The sequence below is a fragment of the Opisthocomus hoazin genome, chromosome 22 (assembly GCF_030867145.1).
Source record: "Opisthocomus hoazin isolate bOpiHoa1 chromosome 22, bOpiHoa1.hap1, whole genome shotgun sequence".
In the NCBI taxonomy this organism is placed as follows: Eukaryota; Metazoa; Chordata; class Aves; order Opisthocomiformes; family Opisthocomidae; genus Opisthocomus; species Opisthocomus hoazin.
Genome location: NC_134435.1, coordinates 1745906 through 1769772, shown reverse-complemented (window position 1 = coordinate 1769772; position 23867 = coordinate 1745906). Strand labels below are relative to the sequence as shown.

Genomic DNA, 23867 nt, shown 5'->3' with positions numbered 1-23867 from the left:
TCACATGCTTGAAGTGACAGAACACCACTAAGAACTGAAGTAATACACTTTAGAACAGTACCACACTCTTCTCCAGAAATCTCTGCTAAAATTTAAATCATATACCAAGATACATTTTAGGGAAAACCTATCATATTTCTTCTGGGGAAGATGTTTCCCAAACCCTGGAAGCAGAATCCTTGCTCTCAATGTGCTTAATGAACTATGCAAAAACTGCCTTCTGTTTTGCAGGGAGGAGAAAACCATGAAGGTACTAACAGCTCAACCAACGTGAACAATGACGTTGTTGTTCTCCTCAGCTGGTAGACGGTAACGCACCTTCACCGACTACACTGCCTCGGGGTCTTAGAAATGCCCTGGCAAGGCTGTCACACAACGTGCACATTCCAGGCAGGCTCGCAATATTTTCATTGTAAACCTCTGAAAGCAAAAAGAAAAATGTTAAATTATAGTGTATCAGAACCAAGAACACTGGAAAGTGAAGGGAAGTGTATTAACAGCGTGTCACTCCATGCCCGAGGAAGGAATAAAGCCACTAGCAACCTGTTAAGATCCAAAGTTTTGTTGTTTGTTTGCTTTTTCAGGAAAAAGGCTAATGTGACTTTCATCCACTGTTTTATTATATTTACTCCAGCACGACCTAGGAAACCCTACGCAGAGCACAGCCCTCTATGCAAAGCAGTTTGCAAATACAAAGCACACGCTCTTTGCTTCACAGGTCTGACAAACCAGAGAGCTGAGGTGAACAAAAGCGTGGCAGATAAACAGGGTCACGGCAGGGAACGGGACTTGTCTGAAGCTTCCCAGCAGGCTGATGCCGGGGAAGAACAAAACCCAGATGACACAGGACGCTGTGTACACGAAGCTGGGCTGTCTCTGGGCTAAGATAATGATGTCTTCCGTCTCAAAAAATGATTTGTTCCAAGTTTCCACCATAATAATAACAGGGGAAAAAAACCCAGTAGTGGCAAGGCAGTGCCCGGAAAGGCGCGTTGTTACTGCCCGTGCTGTCGACGCTCTCAGCTCAGGTACCAGAGCTTGCATTACAACCCCTTGTTCACCAAACACTGACCCAACCCAGTTCCCGAGCGCTCAGCACAGCTTCAAGTCCTGCTGATGTCTCCAGCCCCTCACCGACTGCTGCTAAAATACCAGTCCCCACCTCACCCTCTTGGTTCCAGGGCACGGTGGTTTGTATTGCACAACCTTGAATTCCTTGCAACCAACGTAGTAGGTCAAAGCCTCACGTCTCTGGCAAATTAACTCTGTGCAGAGAAAAATCAGCGACTCCAGACCGCAGGCAGTTGAGTTACCCGTTTTTAAGGACAAGCTTTCTTCTACTTACAGCTGGTTCTTGTTTGACCTCATTTAGATTGTATTAGGTGCTGCTAATTAATCCATAACTCACATGCAGTGATACAATGCTCGCACAAACAAAGTGTCACCCATCTGAAACACAGGTATTTTCTTCACCAAGTCTCTGATTTATCCTCAACAATCAGAGAAAAACAGCCCCCGGCACTGAACACAGCCACGCAGCACAGTTGCATACTCGAGCAGTTCCCTTCAAGTTTACCAACACAATCTTTCCATCAGAGAAACAAGAGTGAGCATTTTCCTTAATAAATCACAACCGGAGTTCAAACCTTCTTTTGAGACTGGGCTATTAATGCTTATGGGTGAGCAACTGTCACTTTGGAAATCCAAGCAGGATTTCTCCTCCTAAACACTCGGGAGACGAAGGCAACATCCTGTTAATGGGTTGGGATGCGCAAAACTTCATAGGTCTATCTCTCTAAAACTGCCCTTTTTAAACAAATGGCTCCGTGGAAATCAAGGGGGAAAGCACAGCCACTGATCTGTACCAAGCTACAATATGCAACTGCTCTCCAAGCAACGAGAACGACAGGCGTATGAAACACAAAGCAAACCGCAACCAACCTACCAACATCATGTCACATACATGTTTGTGAACGACCTGTTTCTTATCAAAGGGTAAACACCTGGTGTAAATATTAGCTGAAATTCTTCAGATTCCAATCAGTTGCACAGTCTGCAGCACCTGACCCATCTGCTTCACCGACCACAAGATCCAACTGCTACCAAAACACCATCTGGGAGACTCCTGCTTTAGCAGGCAACCTTACCGGCTGTCCCAGGGCAGCCTGGAGGGTCTGGAACCCCCTGGGAAGGCGAGTGCAGAGTCTCTGGTATCACCCCCGCCTCGGCAGGTCATCGGTGGCTGATCTCACACACATTCCCAGATCTCCATCCAGGCCTTCCTGGACAGACGTCGACGTGCATGGACAGCATGGATGCATTCCCAGTGCCTGTATCTCTGAGACATGACATGTCTGGAAATAGGAGCTGCTCCTTTGACCAGACTGTGAAATATTCAGAAATTCCAGACAAATGTCTGAACTCTCCAAATTCCACCACTTTCACATGAGTGTTGAAAGGGTGAGAGAAATGGAAGGATATGATATCCAGGAAAGTGTGGCCGTCTGACCTTCTTTGTGCCCAGCATCTATGAAAGTCACTGTTTCTCTCATAGCTGCTGCTTTTTTTTTTTCCCCCAAATAGATACCTTCCCTTTGATATTATTTTTTCTAGCCTATAATCGACAATTTTATCCCCTAGGACTTTCAGCTTCAGGTTTCAAACAGGAGGGCAAACACATCAGGTGACGTCCCCTTTGATGACTGGAAAATACACACTCTGCTAATCTGTATTTTTCTTGCAAATATTTCCGAAGACTCTAAAAAATGGGTTTCTCATTTAACGCAATTTCCAGAACTATTCTGCAGGTAGCTAACGGCTGCCAAGGCTATCATATATCAAAACCCAAGGACAAGCTTTCAAGTTCAGTTTACACAGGCCCAGTGGGAAACTCGCCCTGCTACCGGGAGCCAGGGAAAGTCAAAGTGTCAGACATTCTCAAAACAGAGCCTAAATGGGATTTAGATGAGGTTTCTGCCTTGTGTGCACAGGAATAAATTTCACCATAGTTTGAGGAATGTAAACATTTCCAGTAAAAACCACAGCTACAGACTTACGGCTTTCTGGAGCTATGAAAGTGTCTCGAGTAATTTAGAAGAGGATGAAAATAATAACAATGCATCTCAATATCACCTTTTTTGGAGGGGTGGGAGGGTGGAGTGGGGTGTGGGGGGAGAGAAATCTTCCCAAACCTCCTTACTTGGCTATGCCTAGCTCTCTAGAGGAGGAGATTCCTGCTGACTGGCGTGGGAGCTTGGCTTGAGCCATGATGCCGGAACTGGTCCAGCCTACACCTTCCCTGGAGTCACTTCCCATGCAGCGATGACACCTCGCTGCTGCACGAGAACGTTTGGCATTTCAACAACATGCATACTTGGCTGATGAAAAGCGGTGGCCCAAATAACATGTTTTTGGACCCAAGAACCATGGTCCGATCTCTGGCCAAGGATTTAATGAGGAAGATCAGGTTTGGCAACTCTTCAGGGCCCTGTGAGAGACCTTTTCTGAGCACCCAACAGAGTCTGACCTTTTAATTAGAGCAGTCACCCGCCACATACTTCTCCATTGTCCTTGAATTCCGTGACTTTCCTTATTCAACCTCAAAAATTTCTCTTGGCTTCCATCATCATTACTCCCTAATCTGCTAAACACCAAACACTCATTCTTGTTTCTGCTTCTGAAAGCTCTTCTCAAAAAAGCGCTTTTGCCCGGAATCACAGCTCCATCCCAAACGTATGCATCGTTTCCATTTCGTCCCTTCTTACTTCATCACAATTTTCCTTCTTTCCTTTTTTTTTTTTTATAAATCTTATCAAGTTCATATGAGACCATAAATCTATCAGACTCAAAAATATTCAAGACCATTAAAGAATTACACTCTAAAGAACTCAAAATTTCAGAAAGAGAAAAAAACCTAAGGATACTGTTGATTTTTAGACATATGCCTTTAGAATTAGTACGTTATCCAGTATCCTAGAGAACACAGAAGAAAATTCAAAGCAAAAAGCCTTCATTAGTCTGCTTCCTCTCCAGAAGTTTAGGAAGAAGGCTGCTTTTCAAGGGCAGAAAACTACCTTCCGCCCCCGCCTGGACTCAGTACAAATAGAGAGGCAAGAACTCTCACAGGGACTGAGGACTGCTTTCTCCCCAACGGAAAAGCCATCGTATTTTAACAGATAGCAAGGAAAAAGAGATTAGATTTGCAGGAACAGGGGAAGCTGCAACATGAGCATGTGCTCACAAATCCGTGGTCAGAGCAGTCTCAGAAGACGTTTTCTCATATCTACCTTGTTGACTGCTTGCCAGTCCCAAACCAAATGTATTCACAGTGTCATAGGGATCAGAATTTGCCTTTCCCGGGCTTTATTAGAGCTCTCTGGGAGAGCTAACTCTCACTCAAACTTACGAGTGAGAGCTGGCTGCCTGGGAAATGCCATAAAGTCATCTTATCTTTTGAAGAACAGTGGGTTTCTGGCAGCTCTACATGCTCTCTTCTGTTATAATATAAAACTATTCCCAGAAGCTTAATGGATGGCTCTGTCATTACAGTCCAAGAGGCCCAGACAGAAACAGACCGCCGATTCCAGTTTCCCTCTGCTGTAATTATGTTTTCCACAGACAAAACTGCCATGAGAACAGACACTGCTGCCGCAGCTCCAGCTTTAGACCAGATCGATCCGAGGCACTGCGCTGGGTAAGGGGCAGTGTCCAGCTACCACCTAATCAAGTGGGATTACAGATACTGCTTATGTATATAAATATACACATATGTGTGTGTATATATTTAAATTATGGCCTTTAGATATAATAAAGATGGATTAAACTATTCATTCTCTGCTCCTTAAATGTAATGGGAAGCTTTCTGCTGAACTTGGCGAGCTGTGAACTTCATGAACGACACAGACCACTCGCACTCCCTTCGCTACATTCCCCAAGTCATTCCCATCTAAGGATCACCCACACGTAAAACCCCGGGCAGAGAATCCCACCAGCTCTTCCCAGAGCGGAGGAATGGCACGGCGAAGCTGGCTCGCCCCAATTCTCCCAGACAACAGAAGCGCACAGTAATCAGCTTGTGCTAATTGGAAAACTTCCTAACCCTGAACACAGGTGAGGAGGAGACCGAGCATGTGGAAAAACCAGGCAGAGAAAGCAAGCAGAGCTGTGGCAAAGGAGCTTCATCTAACGAAGCCACCTCCTTGTGCCTCACAGACTTTATCTTGCAAACCTTAGCCATATACTGACACTACCAGCAGGACTATTTGCCTTACCATAAAATCATTTTACAGTCCTACACCGGGAACAGAACCCAGCACTCTTGCCTCCTAAGCACTTCTCCTAACTACAAACTATTTTTTTAAAATGACTTGCTGCCCTCCATAAAGCTTGTAACTTTTCCATTCTTTCATCACATTGCCAGTCTAAATTGTAATTAGCAAACAATAGTAGCACCTACACTTTCTTATATACAAATTAAGGATTATTAATGCATTTTAATTAATTCCATATTTTAAAAGCCGTTAGCTCTTTAACTCTCTTATTTTGACACAAGAAACAGAAACTATTCCCTTCCAGAGGATGTCTGTTTTCAGTCTAATTCATCCAGATGTTCAACATAATTGTGCCTGCCTTTGGGCCGAGGGAGACAGTAATGTAATATCCAGTTACTACAGAACATTCCACTGGAATAAGAGAAAACCACCAAATATCTACAAGACATTAATATATTGGGCTGGTCCATTCCTTTGGCAAGCATCGCATTCCAATATTTTCCCATATCTTTCATTTGGGCAGAATTCATAAGCGCTTAATCTCACTAAACATTATTATCACTGGTTTCCGTAACAAACAATAAGAAGCCGTATTAGTAGTTAAACTCATCTGGAAATATCTATTAGTTATATCAGTACAGGTTTAACGGTTGCTTGGAATCACGGACAGAAATTCAACACCTGGTCTGCAAACGGTATTCAGATATCCTGCAAACCTGACAGGCGACGTCAGAAGAAAAAGACTGGGAAAGCACAAATTTACTTAATTCTGGGAAAAGGCAGCACCTAGAGTAGTAACTAGAGAGACTTTCATGAAGCAGCTAACTCCAGGACGGTTATTCCACCTCTGACAACAGGCGAGTAATTCAGCGGCGAGAAGTGGAAGTGTCATTTAGAGGATCGCCCGGTCAGCACAGCAAGGCGTGCGCTTTTTCAGACAGGGCTTTCTACATCTAATCTGCTCCACAGAAACTTCCCCTTCAGGTTCCCAAATCGGTCATCTACAACCTGCACTGCACCATCAGCATCGCCACGCCAGCACTGCCTAGGCTGGAGGATCGTGGAGTGCATTTGCACCGAGGTGTTTGCTGTGTAAAAACGTCTATCTCCAGACCTCTTACCTCTTCTGTTTAAAGTGGACCTAGATTTTATTTATTCTGAAAAAAAATACATAATCTGCATGCCCAAGGGTAGAGCAGAGCTCCTGTGTCTGTATCGGCCGGCCGGCCATGCCAGAGGTGCCACACTGTCCATGTCCACAACAGGTGTGAGACTGGCCCCTTACGTGTTAGAACACACCAATAATTTTGGCATTTTAAAACTAAATTTTCTGGTATAAACTCAGTTCTGCCCTTGTTCACTTATTTGGCTACATTCACACATTTCCCTATGAAAAATGTCATCTTTGACACGCAGAGATACAGAGGATAAGCCCTGAAGTTCGGGCAGCCTTGTGTAATCACATGTACCTAGGGCCGCGTTCAACCCTAAGTTAAACATTTCAAAATGTGGTTTTAATGTTTTCCAAGACAGATCCTGCTCCTTCATCCGTTTTCCTGCTGACTGTTACAGAACGGTGCCTCTGGATGGGAGCAGATGGACTTTGGCAGCAGACGCTCTGGAAGGAACCTGAGAGTCGAGTTCATCCTTGGTGGGGAGAAAGGATCAGCAGAAAACACACCACTGCGACGCTTCGTCTTCCAACACCACAATTCCTTCTGCTGCCACCTCCACCAGCTCACGCCTGCGCCTGGGCGCCCGCTTGCCATCCACAGTAATGGTTTTAAACCAAAAAGACGATAGAGTTAGACTGGATAGAAGGAAGAAATTCTTTATGATGAGGGTGGCGGAACCCTGGCACAGGTTGCCCAGAGAAGTGGTCGATGCCGCATCCCTGGAAACATTCCAGGTCAGGTTAGATGGGGCTCTGAGCAACCTGGTCTGGTTGAAGATGTCCCTGCTCACTGCAGGGGGTTGGACTAGATGGCCTCTGAAGGTTCCTTCCAGCGTTCTGTGATTTCATGATCCTCCCCACGTGCGACCAGCAGCTCTGCCGGCCCTGCTCCGCAGAGGCGAGGGCTGAGTGCACCCTCCGCAGACACCTTCCAAACCGCCTGTGATCTGCTGCCACAATGCCCACAAGCACCCACGGGCATGGCCGGGGGCATCTGGAGACCCTCAAACCATTTAACATCATATAAACTCTGCCTTAAACCCGGTGAGGTCCGAGGACCCTCAAAGGTCCGCGCTCCGGATTTCACTGAACCTCCCCAAACACGCGCATTTATCCAGAGGTTAATGAGCAGTTACTTCGACCACGGATCAGCAGAATCACTGCTCCTACCAGATTCACAGCAAACAAGATAGGAGCAACACAGCATCACCACAGTGTTATTTTCATTCTTTGCTTGCATAAAGCACATACACAGATAGGCATCACAGCAACTGCTGAATTACAGAGACAATATATACCAGGTACAGCCACCTAAAATACACACACGCACACCGAGTGTTTGGTTTAGTTACCTCTAGAGATCTGAAGGCACATTCACAGTAAGCGTAGCTAGCTCAGATTTTCTGCCTCCAGTTTTCTCTTTACAAAACAGGAGCTAGTGCTTGGGGTCCACATCCCAGCTATGTCTGCAGAAAAGCTCTGAAAGTCAGCGGAGAAGAAATCGTAAACATCAGAACGTGTTTTCAATGCAACTCGTTCTGCGTGGAGGCGATTTCCCCAAGCTCTCACCTGGCCCCGCCACGCGACCGGGATGCCTCGGAGGCAGCGGGCAGCTGCACGCACATCAAAGCTGCACAAGCGACTCTCAGACACAAACCCTCTGCCTCAGCGGTGGAAACTGCCCCTTGGTTCCTCACATTCCGCCGTGCGCAGCGTTACAGTGGCGGTGGAAAAGGAAGAAAAGCAAACAGCGGGCTCGGCTATTTCATTATCTCACCAGTCAATTATTAACGACGGTGCTTTTGCTGCCCAGTCGCTGGGCAGCAGCCACGACTCCCGCGTGGGCACAACTGAAAAATTCCATGAAGATGCTGCCGAGGCCGCAGCGGAGGGAGCAGGGGAGGCCCTCGGCCCCCGAACCCAGCGCTCCCCTCCTGCGCATCCTACCGGGACAGCACCTCCAGCAGAGCACCCGTCCCTCCGCCCCACCTCGACACTTGCTGTCCCCAGCCCAGGGTCACAGCGCTCTGGCCAAAAGCCCCTGCTCTGTGCAGCCGAGCAGCAATCCTAGACAAAAGCAAATTAAATCCAACTGAAAGTAGTTAGGTTTAATCCAACAAAGCAGTTGGATTTGATTTTCTTAAAAAATTACGTACTGCTTTCAGAGGGGGAGAGAAAAAGGGTTGTACAATAAAAGTCAATGCAGTTCAAGGAAACACTGAAGCTATGTTTTATATGCTGCAGGTTTTAAAAAAAATAAAACTATTTTGTTCACAAACCAGCACAGAAGGCACACAGAATGAGGCTTTCATCTATTTTGTGCAACTCTGAATCAACTCTAGCCTCTGCAATAAACTCCTTCCTGCCTCCAAATATACACGATGGAGCCTGATACTACATTTTATAACATCCTCATCTGGTAAGATGAATTCCCACTAGTTTCCAGCTGGGCTTAAAAAATAAGCCGATTTTATGCCACTATTTTTTCCCCTCAAACTAGGCTGCCAGCTGGATAATTCCACGCAGGCAACAGCTCTCCAATTTGTTCTTATGTATCATCTCTCAAGGGAAAGCTGGCGATTCCTTCCACGTTTCCTACAAAAACAAGCCGCTCGCTTGTGGCCACGTTCTGTTTTCACCCGGTGCAAGGAGCAGACTACTCTTGGTGGGATGCAGACTCAGCCCTTGACCTTGCCTGGCTCCACCACCCTCTCCAGCCTGGCAGTGCCGAAGCCACCGCAGAGAGTTCAGCATCCGTCCCTGGTTTGCTGCCCAGCAGAAGCGGACAGGGATCGTTTTGTTGGGAAAATCTCAATTCCATATCTCCTGTGTGTGAGGAGCCCCTGGAATACAGCTCACTGATGAGTCCTTTAACCCTTGTTTGAGGTTTTTCTGCAAGCAACCATCCAGGCTCCTCTTCAAAATCCTCTAGACAAACAGGCCACCTCTAAGCCAAATTCTTTTTCCCCACCAGCACGTAATGTGCTCAGTAAGGCTCAGCGTACAGAGAAAGGCTCCCAGGAAGTTACTCAGTAACTAACTCGGTGTTTAGTCATTGCATTAAATGCTGTTTTCACAAAGCAGTGACTTGGTATCTGATCAAGCGTTCTGCAACGGGAGGCGAGGGGACCGCTTCCAATGGTCCGAGAAATGAGAAGGAAAAAGAAAAAATCTTGCACTGCGTGATGCCAGCTTGGAAGGACAAAGACAAACCTGAGCAACTCCTCCTGCCAGGCCACGGGCAGAGCTCTCGTCCGGGGACGGAGCTGGCGGCGCGGGCCGTGCCTCCTCTGCGCAGGAGGTTCTGTGCCTCTCTTGTCACCAAGTTCCGTGCAGTCTGGACGACTGGTGTGTTGAAGCGTGGCAGACAGAAATCTGACCTTAGTCCTGCATGAATAATAAGGTTCAAACACACCACAGGGAAAAAGAAAAAAAGCCACAGAAAGCCAAGGCGGTCGTTCCCCCACCCCACGCCTCCGAGGGCTAACGCAGGAACTCCTGCCTCTCCCGGGCACAGCCGAACCCAGCAGCGAGGCTGTCCACTGCGGAGCGCTCGGTTCGGCTCCGGGATCTGCCACAGATCTCTGTCACCTTTGGCCCTTATTTAGAATGCGATTTTTTAAGACATTTGAACACATCAAAACTGAAGTAGTGTCCGGACACAGCACAGCGCCCCACTTCTGCCTCCTGACCGCTCTGGACAAGAGCTGTGCAGACACCCAAGTTCCAGGGCCCGTAAATGAAGCGCCTCTCGTATGTAAACGAGGGATAAACAACGCTCCTCTTGCCCCGCTGCTGTGAGGATAAATCCACTAAAAACCGCGAGACTCTCAGAAACAGACACGACTTGCCTCTCAGCCTGAGGGTGCTGAAAGCTTCTGGGGGCTGGAAAGTGTCAGCAGCAGCTCGGAGAAATGACTCCCAAGTTTGCAAAGCCTCAGAAGACAGCGCTGTCAGCACAGCATCCCGCAGCCTGGAGCTCTGAACCAGCGGCAGTTCTACCGGTAGCTTACTACACACAGTGCTATGTCCACAATAATAGCATTCACTAATTATAAAATTATTTCAAAATATAAATCACTTGCCTCCATATGCTCCTCTTAAGTTATAAACCAGTTGCCTTGGAAAGAAGTTATTAAATCTTATGGTCTGCAGCTGTAATGATTTGTATCTCACAGTTGCAAATTGCTCCGAGGTGGATTCAGCTGCATTACCACCGAGGAGGGCTGTGCGGCCACGCTCGCCTGCAGAAACCACAAGCACACGAGACAGGGCTAGAGCTCCCTTAGGGCCCCAACTGCCACAGTAAATCCATGTCTTACAAGTATTCACAATTAAACCTTGCCCCCACCACTGCACAAAGTGCTGCAGATCTGGGCTGGACAACTGCTCTCCACTCTGCCCTCAGACTCCGCCATGGAGCAGGAGAGCTGCTCGGGAGGGACAGCAAGGGGAACGCTCCCGAGGGATGGGGCTTAACCACAGCCCTGCCCCGACTTCAAGGCGATCATATGTTTAATGATGAATAATGATTGCATGAGACGTGATTGAGGGATCCCAGAAGAGAGAATTTACAGCTGCCCCTGGCAGTTAAAAACACTCCAATACACTAGAATCAGGGAATACGACAGAACCAAGGCAGAAACCTTACTCTGGTGTCAGACACAGGCACACTGGGCAGTCATTCATCACCATTAGGAAGCAATCAATGTATTCTCAGGAGATCTACACGCCATGAAATAGCATCCCTAGGTTTGTTATCTATAAACTTACCTGGTAACAATAATAAACAGGGCCAAGAATAAAAACAATCCAAGGATTTTGGAAAAACAACAGAGTTGAGGTTCATTTTATCTGTCCCTGGGTTCCTAAATGTTTACAGTCCATTTACATTGTTTTCAAACTTCTCTTCACAACCAGAAATACCAATATACATGGTAGATTTCTTAATTGAAAGCTAAGGCTTTCAGGGAATCTTTGCATTTTTGCAGCCAATGCTTTCAGAGATGCATAAAAGCTCGTAATATTCATGATGAAGATGTCAGTGGTTGCCATCAGTATGCCCTTCAGTTCTGAGTGTCGCCACGGTCGCTACACGAAACTGCTTGGAAGTAGAAAAGCAATAATTAGAATTGTGGGCCAAAACTTGCCTCTTAACGCTGCTTTATGGGTCTTCTGCTTAACCTGCACATCGCTAGGATGTGTTCCACACTTGTGTGCGGCTCCGGAAGGCAAGGACCTACCACGCTGGATGAAACACAGAGAACACCAGCGATCAACAGCAACCAAGGGAGATGCCTGCTCGCCGTTCACCGGCATCTCGCGTCCTGCCACTGCACTTCCAGTAACAGCTGTACAGTACCAACGTCACGAAAACATCTACAGACTGTAGGGATATCAGATAAACACAACATTAAAATAATTTCTCATGCCTAGGACGGTCGTGTTTCAGGCAGCCCCAAATACACTGAATTGGTCACTGGTTGCCAAGAGAAGCCCCTTCAAGCAGCAAGATAAAATAAAAATAAAAACCACAGCTACCTGGTGCTACCTCGGCCGTCTCACACAGGTAAAGAGCCATGGGCAGGGCTGACCACAGCCCCCCACACCCCACAGCACTGCTCCCCGCACATCTGCCTTCCCAGCCTTTTTTACTGCGTGTTGGCAAGTGAAAGCACCACAAACAGTAAATGCTACCCATAAACCCCTCCCAGCGCCCCGTGGGCTACTGCCTTTCAGTGTTATTCTCATTACTTGGCATCAGCTGGGGTGCAGATGGCTGCTCGGAGTCTTTGGCTTCAAAAACTAGGTCATTGGGGGCGCAGATATAAAGTGAAAATAAAAATCCTGGGTTTTAGCCACCAAACTCATCCACGTAACAGCAGCCTAACAGATAAAACAATATCCCTGAGAGATCTCCTCAGTCCCAGACTTCACAGACGCGGCTGCCCTACCTAGTAACCAAACTAGTTAGCAGGGCAGAGGACTCACACAGTGTTATTGCAGACACACATCCATTACTTTTTCACTAGAATCCAATAATTCCTACAGGAATTAACCCTTCTGCATGACAAGACAGCAAACATAATCAGTATTTTTTAGCATTTCCTATTATTAATTGTTTGGTAATAGTTTATAGAAGAAAGGTAACACAAAGCCCCTACCATTGCTCTAAATCATACAGATGTATGGCAGATCAAAGACAGGTCCCCGCGTTCCTTCAGTCCCCGACACGACACAAAACATCCTACAGCCAAGGCAACTCACCAGCGCTTCCTCTGCCCGTGCCCCTTTCGAGGCTGGCGTGCCAAGGCACAGCAGTAACAGCAGCTGCAGGGAGCAGGGTTTTCTGCTGCGGTGCGGAGCAGAAACAGGCAGCGGTGCGCTGGGGAAAGCCCAGCTGATGAGAATTACCTGAAACGGGTATTGCTGCCAAATAGCACAGCCACGCCTTTACTCACCTAAATCTTCAGCGGGAGCTTGGAACCAGTAAGGTTACAGGATTTCTCACTGGTACAATATATACTGGTAGATCATTAGGTGAGAACAACTGAGTCATATCTGGAAGCCTCATTAGAAAAGTAAAACAGTATTTAGCCAAACAAGGTTTCCAGCTGAAGCCATGCTGTAAGCACATTTAAATGCTATACCACCAGCGTCAGAGCTCTTTGAACCCACCAAAAAATCTTTAGAGAATACCATCTCACACAACACTGGGACATTTTCATGTCTGAATCGAGGGGCTGTACCAGCCTGGATAAGTGGTTTTAATTTTACTGTTTAATAGAGTTTCTCAAGCCAGCTGAACTTCTTTTTGTGTGGCTCACAGATTCCCAGTGACCCCTGGGCCCCAGAGTGAAATGGGCTCAAACCATTTAAATGGAAAAACAGCTGAGCCAATGCTGCTGCTGACGGGGGAGAGATTGCCTTCCCCCCTTCTCCTCCCATTCCTTTCTTCCCTGTCCCCGACACTGGCCTGTCCCCACCTCACTGCAGCTCTAGTGCTTGCTGCACTCTTTGTTGGTTGATTCAGTTTGCTAATCTGGCAGAAGCCGTTTAGGGTTTGTACTTCGTTTTCTTCTGCTGGTTTATTGAGCTGAAGAGGAACTGGGCAAACCTTGAGCCAGTGCCAGGGGAGGGGAAAGGAGCACGCTACTGGGCAGGACGGAGCCATCCCAGCAGCTCAGGCTGTGACACAGAAACTCATCCCCCGTCCCCTCACAGCGCTAGTGCTGTGCCGAGCTTCCCTCGGTATAAAAAGGAGTCTGGGAGCAAAATACAAAAAGCACTGGGGCCTGTCCTGCCACTCTGTGGTCCCCGGAGCTAAGCACAGAGGGGTGACCTCGGCCGTGCAGTACCTGAGACACAAATGTGTATCCAGAACTCTGCCAGGAGAGACTTACCGCAAATCCGCTCTAAGCCTGACACTGATTCCACTCAAACCAAAGGGAAAACTCTTTCTTTCTACTGATTAAATGAAAGGGCATTCAAAAAACAGGGCGTTCTGTTTCAGCAATGTGTCACTCGTCAGAAGTCGTAGGCTTTCTTTTTCCACAGATAACTATAAAACTAGAATTTAAATGACACTTGTCACTACACTTTAAAAAATCGTTCAGGAATCACACTTGTAGCTAAGTATTAAAGAGCAGTGCAGGATGCGAATACACAGCTCCCAAGGAAATGGTGATCTCGTTGTTTATCTTTCAAGCGTTGTAAAGTGTGAGAGAAGTAAGAGGAGAGGGACATTATGGCTCCCCTGGGACACGGGTCTGGCCGAGAGCAGAACCGCCAGCTGCTGCCTGCCACCGTCACCAGGCGTGTGCTCCGCTCCTCCCGCACTTAGACAAATAAATAAATAACGAGGGCTTCTGGTGGTATGTCGATCCAGTTACACGGCAAGGCAGCGGCAGGCTCTCTGCTTTCTCTCACAGCTCTCAAATACAACGGTGCCTTTGTTACGGGGAGGCTAAATAAATAACGTCGCCATCAGATGCCATAAAGCAAAGGAGCATTACGCGATGACGTTCCAGATACGGAGTGGGCCAGCTCTGCCACGCTCCCAGATACACCGACACACAGCGATGGAAGGCACGGGCCCTGCCAGCAGCTTGCTCCAGCAGTGTGCGGTGTTTTGAAGGGAAAAATGACACAGGGTCCGCAGCGATACCGAACACGAAGGTCTGGGCATTACGCACAGTTCCGAGTAATGACTGATGATGGGTATTTCTTTCTCGTACGCTTTTGTTTACTGCAGTGGAGCTTATAAATGGATAAAACCAGGAGGATCTGAACTCATGTCTCTTCAATGTAGCTTTTGAAAATCCCAGTCTGTCTCACAACGCAACCTGAGCGCACATATTTTCACAAGTAAAGGCAGTATTCTTCTAATAATCAAACACTAAAAAGAGTGTCAGAGGTCTCCAAGCAAACCTGGCTCATTAATCACAGAACTTCACATTCGGTACGCTTTCATTTGGCCAGCAGTCTGGAAACGCCAGTTCATCATCTAAATTCTGGAGTCTCCCTGAACTTCAGAAGGCATTGGGATGACAGGATAATATATAAAGCCATTTTACATGCAAGATTAATATTTTAGGAAGCATACATTTTCTTTTCTAGGAAGCTTTTCTGCTAATAAGGACCTTACTCTGCAAGCTATGCACAATGGAAATCGCACAACAGCTTTAGTGAGAGTTTGCACCACGGAACAAGCTCAGGAACAAGTCTGCAGATGGTTTTCATGTGAAGTTGTAAGAAGCTATTAACAGAAACCAGGAAGCACAGAAGGTGTCTGTTGTGGAAATTCCCGTAAGTGGATACACAAGATGCTACAACTGATCTCTGCTTTTTTTAACCTGATTTTATGCATTAAAAGAAGCAATTTTCCTAGGTACACAACATGGAATTCTGTTAGTCTCATCTAATGACTGACAGCTGGCTAATACACCCTACTGACTTGGAAAGGGTTTCCTTTTTATTTAATATGAGCAAATCCTTCTTGTTTTACTGGTCTGTTTTACATAATTAGGGCAAAATTACTTGCAATATATACATAAATATATATCAAGGTGCTTTGAACTCAACACTTCTCAGCTGTAGAGCTGGCAGAAGCTACTCCATGGACAGATTTGGGCTGTACGGTGATTTAGCCACATTCAGTACAGTTACATTGCAGTAAGGTAATGGCAAAAGTGGAAAGAGAACAAGTCTTCGCCTCTCCAGTTCCCTGCTCTGTTGACTAGACCAGATTTCCTGCGTTAGATAATGACACACAGGCAAGCTTGGGGGTGCATTTTCAGAGGTCAGATCAGGTTGCAGTCTCTGATCCTTAAGCCCAAGAGCCCCAAGAATACACGTGCAAGCTCATATTCCACTAGTACGCTAGCAGAGGATCTACTGACCCTCCTGAAACGCCATCCTGGACACCTCTGAAATATCACAGAAGCAATTCTAAAAACCACGCCACTTACCATGGGCCTTACTACGGATTTAAGCGTCTCCTCCACATTAGTGCATGAGGTCTGCCATGGGGAAAAGGAGAGCAGCTGGTGCGAAAGGAAGGGCAAAGCAGGACTGGCACGTCCCAGAGTTGCTCTCACCCGTGTAATTCTAAGCTTGGTTATGGTTCTGCATCTGTCTGATGCGTGGGGCTCCTCAGCCCTCGCTGGAAAACGCCACATGGCAGAAGCAGTAGCTGAGCTTCCTGAGGAACGTGTGCTGCTTATGGAGAAAGTCAGATTCCCCAGTTAAACACCTTACTTCAGTCAAAGGTTTGCAGGGAATTCATATGAGATTGGGACTGGGAACTCAAAATTTCACATCGGTAGAAGCATTAGAGACGTGAAGCTTGCCAGCTAAGATCTGCCAGGAACAGCTTTCTGGCATTGTCCCATCACAGATATTTTCAGTTTGACAGCTGAATCGGTTAAGTAAGAATTGCTTCAGTTCATATCAAAATCACTTTTTCAGCTTGTCTATAAAAAACTTTAAAGTACAAGCTTTTGTTTTGTGCCAAAACCAGCGTTCTAATGCTACCTGAAATTAAACAAGGTATTCAGGACATGCAAAACCATCAAAGAACCACCAAGCTGTGGATATGGTCAGCAGCATAACTGGACAGCCTGTAACCCGGCAAGGGCTGCAAAACGCACCCAAAAGCAGGACACTTTCTTGTGTGGTTAACACCTGCTGAGGCCTGCTAGCAGCGCTGGAGGTAGCTAAAGCAGCAGACACACTCTTACCCCTACAATCTCACAATTAAAGCATCTTAGAGCTTCTTCTACAAATGGCCTTCAGCAGCTGGGATGGGCGAAGGAATAAAAGGAGGGAGGCAGGGACAGGTGCAAAGCCCACACTTGCCGCAAGCAGAAAGACCACGCTACGCTGGGATTAGACAAAAATACAAATGGTATGAGCTCCTTGGATCTTAGCTGGAAGGACCCTTGGATGCATAAATCCCTCAGCAATGCAGAATCTGTGCGTACGGCCGTCATGAGGCATCAGCACAGATGACCTCCTTCCAGCCTCGACGAACCAAACATTCCTGACGCAAGCCACGCCGCTTCTGCTCGAGATTCATGGTCAGCATTCGAGGGAGCAGCGAGTTTCAGCTCTCCGAGATGCCAGGGCATCGCATCGCTGCTGTTCGGAGCGTGCCAAAGCTGGGTGGGCACCACATTCTAGGACTTGCATAAATCTCCTCAATCAGACCTTGGGGTACTGGGAATATCGTTCCCTTAAAAGGTTTGACTGGGTGAAGAGCTGAACAGGGCAGTCTGGAGAACAGAGACACTGGGCAGTCCTCGGGACGATTTCGATAGCGCCAGTAACACACCAGCAGCATTACTTTGCTAACACTTGGATTTCTCAATACACGATATGAAGTCAAGTCATTCTTGACTCTTCCACAAATGGTCCTGTAAAAATGGCTTGTGATATTTTAGATACCAGAAAATTCAGCTTCAGCAAGAACTATGCAACATGATGTGACCATATCAAAGACAGAACAGTAAAAACCCAGAGATGAGCTTTACAGTGATTAGTTAGAGAAGTACGACAAGCCTTTGGGGCAAACCTTTACATTTTACAGGCTCTCAGATTATCACAAAACTCAGCTCAACGAGTATATTTACTATATAAACCATTTGTTTTACAGCTCATGGAAAGTTTCTAGACAATTTTAAATACTTCTTTGTAACTTTTTTTTTTTACTTCTTAGTTTTTTAACTTATTAGTAACTTTTTTCAGCAAAACAAAAAAAAACACCCTTGCTGATTATTTATTATCATGAAAAATAACTAACAAGAGACATTTACTTCAAGCCAGGACTGAAATCTTATTAGATACAGGCTCAGTGGACAGCCCAATGCATAATTACTCCTGGACAGATGAACAGCAAAAATCTATTATTTTCAAATTCTGATCATATCCCTTCCTTGTTCTTGAAGCCAGAAGCCTGTATAGCAACAGCGACAGGTGCAGAAAAGGCCATGATACAAGAAATAATCTTATACAGCTCCACGCATGGAATGCTGCCCCAAGAACAAACTCCCAAAGAGGAGAGGTGTCATTTCTTATTGGGGATGACAGACAGACAGGTTTGTGTATTCTAGAAAGGTCCTGTGCACATCAGCACTGCTTCAGTTTCCTGCTACAGGCGCTCATTCTGACAAATGTTTATCCATTTGACTGGAATATTCCAGCTGGAGATATGTTCCTGGGGTTTGCGTGTTCCTTTTTTTAAATTGCCAGGTGAAGTGTTCCAGCTGCTTAAGAACAAATCTCAGGATAATACATTGTCTTCTCAAGGTTAAAAAAAATTCTGACAATCCTTTATGAAACACTAGCACCCGTCCTTCAGAGCGCAGGCTACAAACCTGGCAAGCAACAGCCATTGCACCAAGTACTTGGTTTTGATTTATCCGTGAAATCTAAGTAATCTACATTTGGGACTGAATTTAAATCCCTGAACAACCACTTTGCATGAATTCAGTAGAGAGCTGATGTATTAAAGCTTCCATGCAGTCAATCCACTGCTTACAAGGCTATTCCTGGAATTTCTTTTGTCAGCCCAGCATCATCCGCAGCTCGTGAAACCAGAGCACCTTTCAGCTGTGCTCCCATTTCTCTCTGCTTGGATCACAGTCGGGTGGAGCAAAGGCATCACCAGCTTCAGAGAAGAGTTAGAATCAGGAGGAACACAGTAGAGTAAAAGTGTGTTGAGGGTGGGCTGGTAGGCCAGAGGGAAAATGATGGCTAAGGCTGCCCTAGCAAGGAGGTTTGAAATAGGAGCCAGTAAAGGACATTAACTTGGGGGCACCGAAAACCCTCCCAAAACAGAAATGCTGATTTGGAGGAGGATGAAGAGGAAGACAAAGATCAGATGGGAAACTAGATGAGTTTGGACTTGTTTGGCAAAAGACTGGGGCTCGGCAGTGAGAGAGTGACAAGGAAGAGTTGCAGCCCAGGCAGGCAGAGGCAGCAAGAGCCGGCAGGAGAACAGGGGCTGTTCAGGCAAAAAGAGAAACAGACAAAATCTCAAAGCCCAAGATACAAAATAAAACCAAGCTAAGAAAAACAAGGGAATATTAAGTATTCTTGGCTCAGTGAGAAGGAAGAGCATGCTTGCTCAGTAGGCTCGAGTTTTAGTTCAAAAAGCCGAAACCAAGCTGGTCATCGTGGTCATTAACGAAAATACCGCCACAGCGCAAGGGCTCACCCAGAACAGCGCAAGCACGGCTTAGAAAGCAGAGTCAATGACAGGGCCTCGGACTGTCCGAGGCCTTAAAGGGCTGGTTAAAGCAGCCTTAGAACCGTTTCTGTTCTAAGCTGATGGAAGCTGGTCACGTCACAGAAGACAGGAAAAAAGGCAAATAAAACGCCTTACCAAAGAGGGTGAGCTGGAAAGCACAGAGAGGAAGGAGAACGCATCTGGCTGGCTTAACTTCGATGTGACCTTGCCTGTCGTTGACAAGTCCATGTTTTGAAGGAGTCAACCTACAGTTGCTCACGATCAGTTCATTTGATCATTTACATTCATTCACTTTGCACATTTTACGCACTCCATTCATTGTACGCAGATTTGCCAAGTTTCAAAGATTTCATTCTTGGACCACCTTCTGTCACCCCTCATTGTTCGGTGAGTTCTCTCAGTGTCAGCTGCGAGCAGCATTTGGGGACAGCAAAAGGGTCCCGGGAGATCCCCAAGCTAGCAGGCAGGTCACCTGAACAGGCGCGAGGCACAAGGAGCACTTGTTCTACCCCGCACCCAGCACCTCCCCGAACCAGCCCTGCCCGGGCAGGAAGGCAGGCTGCGCTTGTACTTACAGAGCGATGCATATCTATGAGAGCAAGTACAGGCACTCTGTTAATTTCCATATGAAATGATCACAAATCTCCTTCCGAGACATTTAGTCTGCACCCATCCATGCACACAGAGCAAAAAATGTAAATTCCGTGTCACTGGTGATGATGCACAGGACCGTATCTGGGCATCATTTTCTAAACGCCTGGTTCCCGTTCTGGCTTGACGGGCACTGTTCAGCGACAGGAACAGGAACCCCCTGAACCGGCGGGAGCATCGTCCTCAGCGCTGCTGTAACCGACTGCGCTTCCAGGTCACGCTGTCAGACATTCATCCTCACGCCATGTATTCAGTGCCAAAAACTAAAAACACTTTGAGCCATGAAATCATCACCCTCCTGACAGTGAAGGATCTTGTAGGCCACCAGAAACTGCACTTGTCAGATTACTCATGGAACACTTCAATACATTTATTCACTCTTAAAGATCTATATAATTTGACATAATAATGCAAAGTTCTGTTGCTATCCTTTAATACGCTGGGTTTTTTTCAAGGCCGACCAAAGTAAATAGCACCTTTACATCGATTTTACCGTTTTGCATCAGACCTAAATTAGACCCAAAGAAACGGGCAGGAAATACCCGAAGCAATTAATCTCTTTCATACCCTTGTGATAAATATATCCCTTATTTAAAGCAAGCTTACATTTGCCCTCTCCTGTTTGAGTGTGCCAGTGGCACCCTGACAAAAAGGGCCCGAAGCGCTGCGGGGAGGCAGCAGGGTGGTGGCGGGGACGCGGAGCGCCTTGGCTGGGAGCACACGGCTCTGCCACCAGCACAGGGCACTGAGATCCGCTCTGCCCTGCGCCCGGGCAACACTTCCAGCACTGCGCAGTGGGAACTCGGCTCTCCGGAGTGTTCTGCATGACACCTGCAGAGACAGCGAGCTGATACCACACTACCAAAAAGCTGAAAACCCAGGTAACAGAAATTAGAGGGAATTTTTCAAAGCATAGAGTTTATGAGATATATTCAAATTTGACATCGATGGTATTTCTAAGATGGTTTTTCCTTTGCGAATAACTTCTAAAGAAATTAAAGCTTCATTTAAATAACTAAGATTAGAAAAACATTATAAACAAAGGAAACTAACCATGATTAGTTCTTTTTCCCCCCTCTCTCCTTTGCTTTTTGTTCACTCTGTATTAAAATTCCATACATACACAATATGTTAAAAGAACACTCACACAACTCCTACTCCACTTCTGTGTCTGCCCCACCCTTCAATTAATTTACAAATCCATTTTCACTGTTTTATGCCAGCAAGTCTCCCGCCAAGTCAGCACAGCCGGCTCAGCCAGCGCCAGCTCTCAGCCCCAGACTGGCCCACTGGAACCAGCCATGCTGGGGACAATCTGGCTTCATCACCTGAAGCCACAGGTCAAAGGCAGCATCTTCATTCACAGTTTGGGACTGGCACAGTCAGCCCAGCCATGGCTGGAAGCTCTTGGAGATTCCAGTATGCTGAGGACAGAAACTCCAGACTTTTAACTTACTAAACAAACAAACAAAAAAATCAAAGCATGTGCATTTTTCAGAAACTTCTTAGCTGGCCAGACTTGGGCAGGTCTTTGGAGAGAACAACAAAAAGCACAACCCTGATGTAAATTCATGCAAAACAAAATTGAGTTCCCCTCTCCAAAGCGTGGGAAACAAAAGTTGTTCAGTGACAAGTCATAAGTATTGGAAATAGGCAAGACATCCTTTCCCCCTACCCCTCAGCTTCTCCTTAGAAATACAGGATTCATTTTGTCCACGTTTTCCCAAAATTCTGGGCGAAGCAAACAACCAGAATGCAAATTCTCAGCTGAAAAACACTGGCAAAGTCAGAATGAGGACGTGAGTGCGTTAGGATTGAGCGCACTGAGCACCTGGCAGCGCGTAGAGCTACCGTCCCTCATCCTTCGGCTCCGCGCCAGAGCCGGAGACCCCGAGGCTGGGTCCGGGGACAGGCGACGCTGGCGGGGCCCCCCCGTCACCCTGCCCAGCCCCTCGCAGCCCACGCGCCCAAGTTGCTTTCCCTGGATGCTGGGACGTGGTTTGCAGTTTCCACAGCTCGCCCGGCACCGCAGAGGCAGCCAGCGGGACCCCGGCCGGCGTGAACAGCCCCGCCAGCACGAACCCGGCCCCTGGCGCGTTTGGACTCGCACCTTCACGCTAAGTACGGCCAAACAAGAGACAGCATCAGAGCGTACAAAAACTCTCTCAGGCAAATTCATAAATACATACATTTGCATATTCTCTCACCATTATTTGGAAATGGCTGGAAAATCGTACGTGATTCCCCCCCGCCCCAAGCGGGAAAATACTTTTCTTTCTGTCAGCTCCCCTGTTTATTCAACCTGGATTTCTATTTTGTAAATGCACACTCAAATCATTTTTCAAGTTTCAACTTTAATATTGTCTCATTAATTTTCACACTGAAGTGCATACCATTTGGGGATGTTTCTACTTTTTAAATACATCACTCCATGAATACTTTGCAAAACACTGAACACTCCAGAGTTAAGCTCCGAGTTCTTTAGAACACACTTCTTCACTGAAATACATCCCGTTTCTACCTGACAGCGCTTCATTCTCGACATTAAATGCTGCTAAGGAGACCTTTCTTTCCGAGAGAAGAATCCTATTAACAGCTCCCTGCACAACAGGAAAAGAAGGGTCCAGGCAATTACTGCCCCTGTGATTTTTGCAGGAAATAATTATGTAGCTCAGGTCTTTCACAGAAAGATTTCAAACCCTCCCGCTGAAGACAGCATAAATAAGCCACATTGTTACACATCAAAACCGCTTTCCTGCTGTAATTCCACATGTTCTGAACTATGCAGGAATGCTTTTTACCACTGAAATAGTGCCGGGTCAGATAAAATAAACTTTAAAGAAACTCCTCTGCTCTTAGCAGACGGCGGCACGTTACCGGGCAGCGACCCCCCCCCCCCCCCCCCGCCAGCCCACCCCCCGCTCCGGCCCCCGCAGCCCCTCGGCCGGGGCGAACCAGCAGCCTCGGGGCCCTCGGGACTTGCAACGGCTGTGCTGGAGCACCCCCGCCCCGCTACCCCCGCCCCCGGCGAACACCCCCCCCCCCCGGCATCCCCGTCCCCGATCTCGGTGAACCCCCGACCCTGGCGAACACCCCCGGCATCCCCGACCCCATCCGACCCCATCATCCACCCCGGCCAAACCTCCCTCCCCCCCGACATTCCCGACCCCGGCGAACCCCCCCCTCCGACATTCCCGACCCCATCCACCCCGGTGAACTCCCCCCCCCCCCCCCCCCCCATCTCTGACCCCTTCCCCCCGCCCCGGAGTCGAACCCTTCCCGACGGGCGCGCCCGGCTGCGCTCATTAGCCCCAATCAGTGTAATTTCCACGGCACGGACCGTCACGGCGAGCACCCGCACACGGGGCCGCTCCGCACCGCTCCCGCCCCGCCCCGTCCCGCTCCCGGGTGGCGGGGGCAGGCAGCGGGCAGGGCCCTGCCCAGGGGCAGGCAGGGAGGTGGGGTCAGGGTAACGCACCGGGAGCTGCGGGGCCGGGGAGCAGCGTGCCTGCGAGGGACGGGAACCCCGCAGCCCCGCTCCCTGCAGCCCCCCCGGAGTCCCCCGGGCTGGAAGAGACCCCGCACGTCACCGAGCCCACCCGCAGACCCACCGGGCAGCCGCGCACCGGGAGCGTGGCCCTGTGCGGAGCGTGGGAGTGGAGAGACTGGGAAGGAACAGAATTCCGGGACTGGCTTCCCTGCGATTTTCAGAAGCTAAATTAGAATTTAGCGTTTTTGTCACTGAGGGTGCCATCAGGACCCGCATCATAACCATATCTGAGAGTAACATAAAATAAGACCCCAGCAAAATGAAGAAGTTTCCCAGCTCCTGACAGCCCCAGCTGAACCCGACGGCAGAGATGCTCCAAGGATGGCCAGAACTGCTGTTTTATTTAGGAGCAATAAAAACATTTCTGGGGGGAAAAAACCAAATCACTTGGGGTATACAGCAGCTTACCTGCCCGGTCTGCGGTCTGCGGTGAGCCTTGAGGTGACAGCAGCAGGCTCGCCATTTCTTCAG

At 47.7% G+C, this 23867-nt stretch overlaps 1 protein-coding gene across 4 annotated transcripts in view; it reads right to left on the bottom strand.

Moving 5' to 3' along the window:
* The window catches only part of SHROOM1 (shroom family member 1), a 38649-nt gene extending 14782 nt beyond the window's left edge, over positions 1-23867 (bottom strand). Inside the window, exons 1-2 of one of the 4 annotated variants that reach the window (XM_075441700.1) lie at positions 8014-8164; positions 7797-7923 (exon numbers count right to left, since the gene is read on the bottom strand). The gene's annotated coding sequence lies outside the window, so the exon portion shown is untranslated. Of the gene's footprint in view, positions 1-7796; positions 7949-8013; positions 8165-23186; positions 23255-23804 lie in introns of those variants that run through there. The other 3 variants (XM_075441703.1, XM_075441702.1, XM_075441701.1) reach the window with 3 other exon arrangements.